General features: G+C 36.4%; 1 pseudogene across 1 annotated transcript; it reads left to right on the top strand.

Moving 5' to 3' along the window:
• Positions 1-10,790: 10,790 nt before the first annotated feature.
• Positions 10,791-11,443, top strand: LOC143661219 (immunoglobulin kappa variable 3-15 pseudogene; annotated as a pseudogene). The gene is made up of 2 exons (XR_013164456.1): positions 10,791-10,862; positions 11,046-11,443. The product of XR_013164456.1 is annotated as an immunoglobulin kappa variable 3-15 pseudogene (transcript).
• The last annotated feature ends 1,099 nt before the right edge of the window (positions 11,444-12,542 follow it).

Below are 12,542 nucleotides of genomic sequence, written 5' to 3' on the forward strand. Positions count from 1 at the left end.
ACACTGTGGAATGTTCTCTGCTCAGCGTCTTGCAAGCCTAAAATCAAGAAGGCAGTAGAGCTACATTCTTTCTAGACCTCAGAGGTTTGAGGCAGCAAATCCCTTCCCAAACACTGAGTAAGAAGTCCACCTTTGGGGCAAACTCATCCCTCCCATCTGCATGGAAGGATCCACTCTCCTTTCTGAGATACCTGGAGATACAGACAGAAATAACCTGGTATTAAGCAAGCACTCATAGGAAGAGCCAGAGCATGGAGAGTGCAAAGGGAAACTAAGCAATGAAATCCAGAGTTTGCTCCAGAGATCCTAAGTGAGAGGCTACAGGTGTTGGAGAGAATGGCACTGGCTTCCCTCTGATCAGGTATCCTCATGTTGGTTTTTTAATTTGGATATTTTCATGGCCTTAGAATTCTAACTTGTCACTTAATAAATCCCCTTTATTAAAGCCAATGCATTTCTGCTACTTGCATTCTGGCAGCATTAGCAAACTGAAGCACAAGCTGACATGATTTGGCAGAATCATTTCCTTAGGTGGTAGGACTGAGATCTTTTTTCCTCTTCCTGAAGATATATCAATAGAACTGCCAAAAATTTAAAGATAAAGTGAGAAAAGAGAGTAATGGAGGAATATCTGACAACTGTAAGGCAATTAAAATGTGTGACATGCATAATATGAATAATTAACGGACAATGAAGAAAGTGACAGTTGAAAATATTTGATGAATTAATAGCTGAAAATTGTCCATAGTTATGGAAAAAACATGAGACCTCAGATCTAGGGAGCTCATAGAATACCAGGAAGGATAAATACCCCTCAAATACAGCCATGAGTATTATATTCAAACATTTATATTCAAAAAAATGGAAAATTTTGAAACAGGCCACATGAAAAAAAAATCCTGCCTTAGAGAAAGAAGGGTAATTATTACATTGGCCATCTATTCATAAACCATGCAAGCAAGAAGTGGTGAGTGAAATACTTAATGACAGAAAAAAACCACACATACAAACCTAGGATTCTGCATCCAGAACTAGCCTAAAATTGAAGAAGAATTAAAACTGTCTAAGACAAACAAAACTTGGGGATATTTGCAAATTATTCCTGTAGGAAATGTTAAACAAAGCTGTTCAGAGAGAAAGGAAATGATATAGGTTGGAAACTTTGATTTATCTAGAGAAAGGAAAAGCAATTGTGAAGGAATAAATGTAGGTAAAATAAAATGTTACCTTTTCTTAACTGATATAGAAGATAGCAGTTTGTTCTTAACACTATTTTGGATAATTTATAGTTAAGTGACATGATGTTATGTTAAAGTATAAAATAATAAAGCATTACATGACAACAATGTTATAAGAGTTTGGGGAAAAATTGGGATGACACTTATGTTATCTGCACTGCACATGAAGTGTGGAAATGTAGGTTGCAAATGCATGTACATAAGTTGTAAATATATATTGTAAAGTCTAGGACAACCAGTAAAACAATTTTTAAAAGAATTTAATTGATATGCATAAAGATGAGAGAAAACCAAATTATATATAACACCAAATGAAAACTAGAGAAAGCAGGAAAGTAGTAGAGAAATAAAACAAAATAAAATAAAAACAAAAGATAAAAGGAACAGGAACAGTGTATATAAAATTTCTCTTGCAATTTCTTCTTTGATGCAATATTGTTCAAGAGCATGTTGTTTAACTTCCATATATCAGTAAAATTTCCACTTCTCCCATTGTTATTGATTTCCTGCTTCATTTCATTGTGATCAACAATTGCATCTTGTACAATTTCAATCTTTTCAAATTTATTAAGACCTGTTTGTACCCCAGCATGTGGTCTATCCTGGAGAATTTTAGATGAGCACTTAGAAGAATGTTTATACTGCTGTTTTTAGATGCAATGTTCTATATATGTCTGTTATAACTAGTTTTTTTAATCATATTTTTTAGCTTCTTTTTGCTCTTTTTCCTTCTCTGTTTAGATGCTCTATTGAAGAGAGTGGTGTGTTGAAGTCTCCCACTATTATTGTAGAGAAACCTATTTCTCAACTTCAGTTTTTCCAGGGTTTAGCTCATGAATTTTGGCCACCTTGATTAGATATATACATGTTTATGATTGTTATTACTTCCTGGTGAATTGTACTTTTTAGTAATATATGACATCTTCTCTTTTTTATCCCTTATAGCATTTAAAGTTTATTTTTTCTGGTTTTAGTATGGCTCCCCCAGATTTTATTTCATTACTGCTTGTGTGGAATATCATTTTTTGCCCTTACACTTTCAACTTATTTGCATCATTTTGTCCAAAATGAGTCACTTTTAAAAAGCCTATAATTAGATCTTATATTTTATCCTTTATGCCAGTAGTTGTTTTTTTTTAAAGAGGAGCTTAATTCATTAACATTCAATGCTATTTACTGTGAAGGTCTTCCTTATTTCACCCATTTTATCCTTTCACTCCCTCACTGAGATCCCCTTCCCCCCACCTCAAATACAGGAACACTCCATTTCCATGATGCCTCATCCATACTTACATCTTCCTTTCATCACAGTCCTGTGAAACTGCATTTTTTTGACTCATGCAAATAGATTTAGTTCATCTAGACAATCTAGGACAATCTCCTCAATTCAGGGTCAAGTGCCTCTTCAAAGTTCCTTTTGCCATGTAAGGTAACATGTGCACTTGTTCCAGGGATTAGAGTGCTGAAACCTTTAGATAGGTTGGACATTTACCTATCATCTCTTCTCAGTGTACCCTTGTTATATTAACAGGATATTTTTGGATCACCAGAAACTGCCTGTTCCATACAGATAGATGCTCAAGAGTGAACAAGCAAAGCTGTAGCTCTGTTCTCTGCTGTGTAAGATAAAAGATCCAGAGAGTTTTCTACCTGATGTATCAACTTCCAATTCCCTGTGCCTTCTTGATTTAAATTTTACTATGTTAACTCCCTCTCAGTATCCTTCACTTCCTCTGCTATTATCTCCCCTCCATGTTTATTATCCTCCAAATTCAATATCAAGATATAATCCTGAGATTCTCAGGTTAAAAATTTCCACCAGAGACCTTGTCTGCCTGCCCCCCCCCCGCTACTGTAACCTCAGTTCCAGCCAGGCCTTTCTGCTCAGGGTTTTCTAACTGTACTTGTACAGTCTTATCACAATGCCTTTTCTCATTTCAATATTTTATTTTGAAAACCGAAAAAAAAACTGTGAGAAAAAGTTATTATTCTCAGTCATTCTCTTCCAGTTAAGGGCTATTTTCCAATTATCTAACCTTATTAGAAATCTTTGCAAATTCCTGGATGACTTCATTTCATCAGGTATCAACTTTTTTTTTACATCTCTGATACTTCCTTTCCATATGTCCTTGAGTAAATTACTTAACATCTCAGTGGAAAGCTTTTTCAGATGTATAATGGATATAAAACTTACACCTATTTTGTAGGATTTTTTTGAGGCAAAATGGGTCACTGCACACAAAATGCTTTGAGAAGCACCTGAAAATACTTGGGTACAACCATTAGTAGCATTTTCATGCCTCATTCAAAACTGACTTTGATTCTCCATTATTTATTGTTTTAATGATTAAATTATATTTCTGTGGCTGCTTCAACAAATTATAAGGAACCCAATGACTTAGAATAACAAAAATCAACTCTCTTACAAGTTTGGGGGCTGGAAGATTGAAATCAGTACCACTAGTCTGAAATCCATGTGTCTCTAAGGACACACTCCTTTGGGGTATTCCTGGGTAGAAAGTGTTCTTCACCTCCATCAACTGATTGTGGCTTCCAGATCTTCTCATTTCTTTTTTCTTTTTGTTTTTTTTTTTTTTTTACTACATTTCTCTTGTCTTCAAGTCCAGCATCTTCAAATGTCTTTCTGCTCTGCCTTTCCATTATCTTCCCTTCCAAGTTTTTGTAACACTTTTGGATACCAGTATTTAGGAACAGGTATTTTTGAGGCTATTATTCAATCTCCAGTGGGTACCCTTCAGCCCCAATTTTATTCCTTTTTCCCCCATGCAAAATACATTCACCTCATCCCCAAATCCCCAAACATCACAACCCATTGAAGTCTCAGTGCAATTCCAATACCTCATCTAAATAATATCAACTCAAAATTCTCAAATCATCATCTAAATCATCTGTATCAAGTATGGATGACACTCTGGGTAGGATCCATTTTCTTTCAAAATTCAACTCTATCTGTGGAACAAATAAATAGAAAGGTTGGTGCACACATAGTAGAGAAGTTTAAGATTCACATTCCAAATGTGTTAATAGTAGCTGCATTTAAAGAACTCATGATGCAGGACAGACCATTGTGGCTCTGTAGGCAGAGTTCTTGCCTGTCACACTGGAGACCCGGGTTTGATTCCCAGTGCCTCCCATAACAAAACAAAACAAAACTCATGATGGTTGCAATTAGTGTTTATTTGTTTTTTACTCCCAGCTTTTGTCCTCATTTTAGTTTATGAAATTCCTGCATAAGAACAGAGCTCTCACTCTAACCATTAGGTAAATCTGAGAGAAACCTGTAAATTCCCTTTTCACTTTCCTGGCCTTTTACCTTTACATCCACAGAACACTAACTCCATCTGAAGAGGTGATGAGTGAAATATTGAATGCATCTGTCCCTCCTGTCTTTTGTTACAGCAGCCAATTGTGCTTTGGCCTGTGCTATGTCCCCCAGGATGCACAAAGATGCCAGGTTGACTTTGGTCTGAACAGTAGAGAACATTGGATATTATAGGTGAGTTAAATGTCAAATATTTATTGGTTGAGAGTCTCAAGAGTCCAGCCATGGAATTAATAGAGGATAATGTAAAGTCTCTTGATAAAGCAGTTTTGCCATTTAACAAACTATGGTGGTAAAAATAATTTTCTCACCAAATTAGAAGACCAAAGTTGAGGAAACTTTCTGGTAATTGATTTTAGCTTACATGTGTTCTTATTGTATCTAAGCAACTTTTGCTATCCTACTAACTCAAAGAGAAACTGCAGTGGTCCAAATTTACAATAATTTATATGTATATACATAATATATATGTATATATATATATATACACATAATAATTTATATATATACATAATATATATGTATATATATATATTATGTGTTTAACCACACATGTTAATATACACACATGCACAAACACATGCAGATAGAGAGAATTGTGACTTATACAGTGCAGTTAAAGAATAAAAACAAGTAGTTCAGTCCACACATTGTCATGTTGGTGCCAAATATAGGTTAATTTTCAGAAATTTTGAGCCCTTGAAGAATTATATAAAGTGACCCATGTGTCTTAAATGCTAAGGAACTTTTCAAAAGAAATAATTCAAAAATTATTCAAAAATGTATATTCCAATTACTCAAGGTAGTAGGAAAATCTCAATTTTGCTGCCCTTAGCAAGGTGCAACTATTAAAAGCAATATTTTCAGCAGATAGATACTAAATGCAGGCAGAAAGATGCAAAAATAAACAGTGAAAACTAGACCAATGATTTTATTTTGAATTTCCATAACTGAATTGTTGAATATTTGGACCAACAATTCAATTAGATTCTCCTTGCATTTTTTGAACCCAGAACTGTCTCCAGTCTTTATAGTTTTTCACTCTTAATATTGACACTAGTGGAAATGTGAGAATTCCTTTCATTTGGCTCTTCAGAGGTTTGGATCCCAAGGAAAAAATGTCTATGGTGAGTTGAGTGGTAGCTTCCTTTTTTTTCTACATTAAGCCATTAAAAACTTACCGTGATCTTGGAAGCATCAAAGGAGCATCAATGGCACACCTTGACTGTTCTTGGACTGAGCCATTTTAGGAATGACTTTGAGCAGAACATGAAAATGTAGAAAGGAATTGCATTAAAATTTGTCAATCCATGGACCTCTGGGAAAACTTTTGCATCCACCCATGGCTACACCTACCACAGTTTGAATAGCTCTGCTTGAAGGGATGTGTGTTTGGACCAAAGGATCCAAGGAGGTAAGGAAAATCAGGAGTCAAAGAAGCACATTTTGGTCTGTAGTTTTCTTTTCCTCTATCATCTTTATCCGATTATGACATTAGAATGATCTTAACTTCATAAAATGAGTTAGGTAATGCTCCTTTTTATTCAGTTTTTTGGGACAGTTTGAGCAGGATTGGTATCGGTTCTTTTTGAAAGGTGTGATAAAATTCTCCTGTGAAGCCATCAGGTCCTGGGCTTTTTTGTGGGAAGGTTTTTGATGATTGATTGGATCTTTTTATTTATAACTGGTGTGTTGATATCATCTATTTCTTCTTGAGTCAGTATAGGTGATTTGTGTGTTTCTAGGAATTTGCCCATTTCATCTAAATTATCTAGTTGTTGGCATATAGTTGTTCATAACATTCTCTTATGATTTTTAAAATTTCTTCCTGATTTGTGGTAACAACCCCCTTCTCACTTCTGATTTTATTGGTTTGTGTCCTCTCTCTCTTCTCCTTTGTTAGTCTAACTAGGGAACCATCTATTTTATTAATTTTCTCCAAAGAACTAATTTCTAGTTTTGTTGATTCTTTCTGTTGTTCTGTTGTTTCCCAGATTGTTCATTTCTTCTCTAGTCTTTATTTTTTCTCTTCTTTTATTTGCTTTTGGGTTAGTTTGCTATTCTTTCTCTAAATTCTCCAGGTGAATCATTAAATTCTCAAGTTTTTCTCATTCTTATTTTTTAATATAGGCATTTGGGACAATAAATTTCCCTCTCACCAGTGCCTTTGCCGCATCTTGGAAGTTTTGATATGTTGTCTTCTCATCATCATTCATCTCCAGATATTTAATGATTTCTGTAGCAATTTCTTCCTTGACCCATGGATTATTTAAGAGCATACTGTTTAATCTCAATATATTTGTGAAAACCTTGTTTCTTGTGGTGATTATTAATTTCCAACTTTATTCTGTTGTGATTAGAGAAAGTGCTTTGAATAATTTCAACCTCCTTAAATTTATAGAGACTCAGTTTATGCCCCAGAACATAATCTATCCTGGAAAACATTCCATATAGACTAGAGAAGAATGTGTATCCTGTTTTTTTGGAATGTAATGATCTATATATGTTTATTAGATCTGAGTCATTTATCTTACTGTTTAGGTTCTCTATTTCCTTGTTGAACCTCTATGTGGTTGTTCTATCTATAGTGGAAGGTGGTGTGTTGAATTTTCCCACAACTGCTGTTGATGTATCTATAGCTCCCTTCAACTTTTCCAATATGTGCCTCATGTACTTTGGAACTCCTTGATCAGAAACATGCACATTTATGACTGTTATTTCTTCCTAGTGAATTGTCCCTTTTATTAATATGTAGTGTCCTTCTTTGTCTCTTATGATGTCTTTACATGATATTAGTATAACTAATCCTTCTTTCTTTTGGTTACAGCTTGCATAGAAGTTCTTTTTCCATCCTTTCACTTTCAATCTAAATGTGTCCTTGAATCTAAGATAAATTTCTTATAAATAGCATACAGATAGATTATGTTTTTTAATCCAAACTGTCAGTCTGCATCCTTTAATTGGTGGATTTAGTCCATTAACATTCAAAGTAATTACTGTAAAAGCAGTTCTTGATTCTACCATCTTGTCCTTTAGATGTTTTTTGTCAGATCTGTACATTATTCTCCTTTGCTTTCTTTTCCTTTTAATTACTTTTACTCTTATTCTTCAATTCTGTGCACAACTCCAGAATTCCCTCTCTTGTCTTTTTTCTTGTCAGCTGACAAGGATCCCATCAATATTTCTTATAGGGTTGATCTCTTGTTGACTAGTTCTCTCAATTGGAGAATTTAATCTCTCCCTCAATTTTGAAGGATACTTGGCTAGTTAAAGAATCTTTGGTTGAAAGACTTTCTCATTCAGGATATTAAAAATGTCATACTACTGCCTTCTTGCTTTCATGGTTTGTCTGAGAACATGGCCATATAGTCCAAGAATGAAGAGATTCTGACCATCTTTAAAGCTAATTCTGTTCTTCCTTGTGTTTCCATAGCACAGTATTGATCCCTTATCCTGTGGATGTGATCTAATGACAGGAAATCATTTGTGGGTAAAAGAGGCATAAAACACACTCTTTGTCCTGGAAGAGAGAGGAGTCAACATCACTCAGCAATGAAGTAAATGGCATGATAGTTTCTTCTCTCTGCGTTCAGGAATCTCCTTTTAACACAAGATTTATTCATAAACACATATTAGTTTTTATCAGTTAATAAACAGTGAGCAGTTTATTAACTCTCAATGCTGTAGGTCAGGAGTCTGGCTGAGCACAGTGTGAAGGGTTCTCTGCTCAGCGTCTTAGAAGAATAAAATCAAGGAGTGAGTGAGGCTATGTTCTTTCCAGAGCTTGGAGTTCTCTTCCAAACTGCTGTGGTTGGACAGAATCAGTTTCCTGGGTGATAGGACAGGGATCCTACTTCCTTGCTGGCTGAGTGTCCTGATCTCCTAGAGGCTGCCCTCATTCCTTGTCACATGGCCCGTCAACCTCCACAGCCAACATCAGATAGTTTCTGCCTTGTCAAATCTCAATTATCAAAGAATCTTACTGAGTTCTTAGTCTCTGACCAGTACAACAATATTTAAAGGGCTCCTGTGAAATGGTCAGGCCCATTTGAATAATCTCCCCTTCTCAAAGTCAACAGATTTCATTTCTTATGCAATCAAAGTCAACAGATTTAATTAAATATGCAAATATGAGGGTCCTCTTAGAATTTTACTTACCACAATGCTCTTTTTATCTTTTATCAAATATTGTTTTGTCCTAATTTTAAATTTAAATAAAAAATCATTATATGATTTAGAAGAGAAGATAAAAGTGCTAGCTTCCTAGCTGGCCCAGAAAAAATAAAGATTCCATACTTCCTTCTTCTTCACAGTGTTAATGCCCATGAAATGACCTAGAAAATATCTGTTAAAAAAGCAATTAATTCTGACTCAGGTCTTATGGATTTTCACTGCATTTAATATGAACCCTCAGCTTTCATACCAACTTTAATGTGACCCTAGGATCAGTTTCTTGTCTGCTTTTCACAGTTTTGTCTTTCCTAAAAATCTAAGATCATGTCCTGTGCATTTTCAGAAGTGTTTGCACCTGAGTTTTGCAAGCCAACTCCCAACTTTATTCATACATGGTGTCAACTAATCACTTTTCATGGAGGATGTTTCCATACACAGCATTTTATGGAGACCCCTCTGCCTCAGTCATTCACATGACACAACCTGTTTCATCTCATGTCATCCTTGACTATCTCAAGTTTTCAAATATTTGTCAGCATGGGAAGGAGATTCTACTGTATTGAAGAAGGAAAACTGCCAATTACAAAGTAGAAATTTAAATTAACAATATATGTATATTAACTACATGGAAAATAAGGTGAAAGCCCATGGGGGATGAGGGTAAACCTGAAGAAGCTGGTGGCATTTTCCAAACCCATATATGTGGTGGGCCAAGACCACGGTGGACCTTTGACTGAGTAGGAATGTCTTCCTGTGGGGTTTGGGTCTATGCTACCCCATTCCTGAATGTCTGGAAATGGCACCCCGCCTAAGGTAATGGGCTCATAAGGAGACAAGCTACAGAAAAATAAATGTATTTTTAATTATAACTGGAACAATATATGTCTTAGGATGTTCCACTTTAAGGAAAATTCTTGGGGGCAGAAGGGTGGTTGTTTTGCAGGAAATGTGGAAATTATGAGACAGGAAGGATTATGTTACATTTAAAATTGTTAAGCTGTACCAATTTTTTATCTCTTATTCTGACTGTGTTCATAATGAGGGAAGATGCATGAAATGGAGCTGAACACACCTTGCCCCACTTGTCCTGGGTACCAGCTTGGCTTCAGAAGGTAAATCTCAGAGAAACAGGATTAGAGAGGCTGCTGAAATGTCCTTTGTTTATGGTCTGTCTCTCCCAGGTTATTTAAAGGATCAAGAGGTCAGGTGTTCTGTTTCATTTTTTCATAACCAAATGTCTGAGGCCTAGAAAGGTTCACTTGTTATTGTATACTTTTATAAAAACTTTTAATTTTGGGTAGGAATAAATTACAAATCTGCTGTGATATTTTGGGAACTGGACTATTTTACCTGTGACCACTAGGTGGGGCCGTTACCCTGTAGGTCTGTGGATCACTTCATTTGTGATTTGAAAACTTGTGGACACACAGGGCAGTGCCAAGGGTAACTTGCAAGTATCTGGTGACTCACTTTCAGAGACACTCTTTGGGTTGAGAGGAATACCAGAAGTCTGTTTGTGGACCTATTGAGGTGACTTTGAGACATCAAAGAGGAACTTCAAAAATGTATTTAAAATTCAGAATAGGCTGAGATAGACACAATTTTTGCCCTACATCCTCATTCTATCCCATGATATGAATATTTTCCACATAATTTCTGCTACCATATTTTTAAAGTTCAATGAAAGTTGAGAAATTTACATTCATTGACACATATATTCTATTACAAAGATTAATTTATGTATATAAGATGATTGAAGGTAGTTAGAATCATAAAGTTGATAATAAAATATTTTAAATTTGGCAATTTTCTAAAGTTTCTTGAAAAGTATAGTGTTCAGTTGATTTCTGGGACATTTGCAGGACTACACTCACATTTCCTGTGGTAATGTTATTTTATCCCCTTCCTTCCATTATCTGTCTTCACAGCTCACTGCACAGTGCATTTCCCTTTATACCCTGTGCTGATTTGCATAGAGTCCTGGGGAATCAGCTACTGCTCAGACTCTATTAATGGGGATTCCCTGGAGATGGGGCCTGAGTGCACCACGGTGAGCAAGATGCTGTCTCAGTCCCAACTCCTCATCCTCCTGGGGCTCTGGGTCTCAGGTGAGAGCTTCAGAAGAGCAATGTCTTTATAAAGCTGGAGAGATGGTTGTCACATGCAGGGTGCACAGACTATTCCATCTCAAACAGATCTGATTATATATGATAAATGAGGAAACCTGCATATGGATACATATTTTATATACTTGTGATTTATTGTGTGATCTTGTTCTTTTCTGACTGCAGGTGCCAATGGGGACATCATGATGACCCAGTCTCCAGCCTCTGTGGCTGTGACTCCAGGGGACACCGTTACCATGAGCTGCAAGGCCAGCCAGAGTGTTAGCAACTACTTAGCCTGGTACCAGCAGAAACCCGGACAGGCTCCCAAACTGCTCATCTATAAGGCATCCAACCGGGCACCTGAGGTTTCCAACCGTTTCAGTGCCAGTGGGTCTGGGACAGATTTCTCTCTCAGCATCACCAGAGCCCAGGCTGAAGATGTGGCCAGTTATTACTGTGAGCAGTATAACAATGATCCGCCCACAGTGCTTCAGCCTCAAACACAAACCTCCTCTCCCAGCTGTGGGGCACTGAGTCCTGCAGCAGCAGCTGCTCCCCCTCCTCCCGCCTCTTCATATTGAAACTTTCTGTCTAGTAGTTAGTCTTCCTGTTCTACTTTTTCCTTCAATGGATTCTGTCTTTCCTTCAAGCCTTGCTTGTCTTCAGTACTGAAGTAATTATACTCTACCTCCTTTCTAACTGCCTTTTTCCTTCACACTTTCTCTTTCTTTTCCTTTTCTTTTTCTCTTTCCTTCAAACACTATTCTGTAGTTCTTTAACTATCACTATAGAAATACATGACAACTTTCCCATGATCTGTGATTGACTAAAATCATGGCTTTTACATCTGCTATATATGGAATATTATAGAAAATATTTAATTAACAAAATTATTTCAGTTGTATAGACAGAAAAACTTTAAGTGCATGCATAATATTATTTCTGCATGCCTTTCTGAAACACATGGGTTAAGGACATTCTGTTTCAGAAACTATCTGAGAAAGCAGGAACAGTGTAAAACAAATATGCCTATATAACCATTTATTGTTAAATTTGATACTAATGAATCCAAGCCTTTAAAAATATTTTTTGATGGTCTACTATGTGCCAGATGCAAAGTTCACTCCTTTTATTCAAGATATTGAGAACATAAACTCACACATATGTGTAATGCCTCCTATGTCATTTTCCTATAAAGAAAAACAAAAAAAAGGTGAGGGGAAATGGTTTGGTGGAGGAAGAGTGGGCGGCTATTTAAAAGAGAATGATGTACTGACTATTGCCCAGTGGTAACCTCCCCAAATCCCAGTGCTTTACATCATAAGCATTTTCACGGCTGTTCTGTCTGCTGTTTAGTTGTGTTGATATCGACAGGCCTGACTCATCTCGGCTGGGCTTCCCCTTGTGTTTCCAGTAGCTTCCAGGTGCAGTGGGAGCTGCCTCCTCTAGAAAGACACAGGCACATTTCTTGTCTTTCACATGTGTGTTGTTGGCCAACAGCTTGGCTTTGAGTTGACTGGGCCGCATGTGTCTCATCATCTGTCAGAGTCATTCTAGCTGATTCTGATGGCTCTTGGCAGGTTTAAAGAGAAAATGTGAAAGCCTAAAAGGTTAACTGAATCCAAGATGCATTCTCTTGACCAATGTAATACACACAAGACCTGCTTTTATTAAATGGGA

This window comes from Tamandua tetradactyla, chromosome 17 (assembly GCF_023851605.1).
Source record: "Tamandua tetradactyla isolate mTamTet1 chromosome 17, mTamTet1.pri, whole genome shotgun sequence".
Classification (NCBI taxonomy): Eukaryota; Metazoa; Chordata; class Mammalia; order Pilosa; family Myrmecophagidae; genus Tamandua; species Tamandua tetradactyla.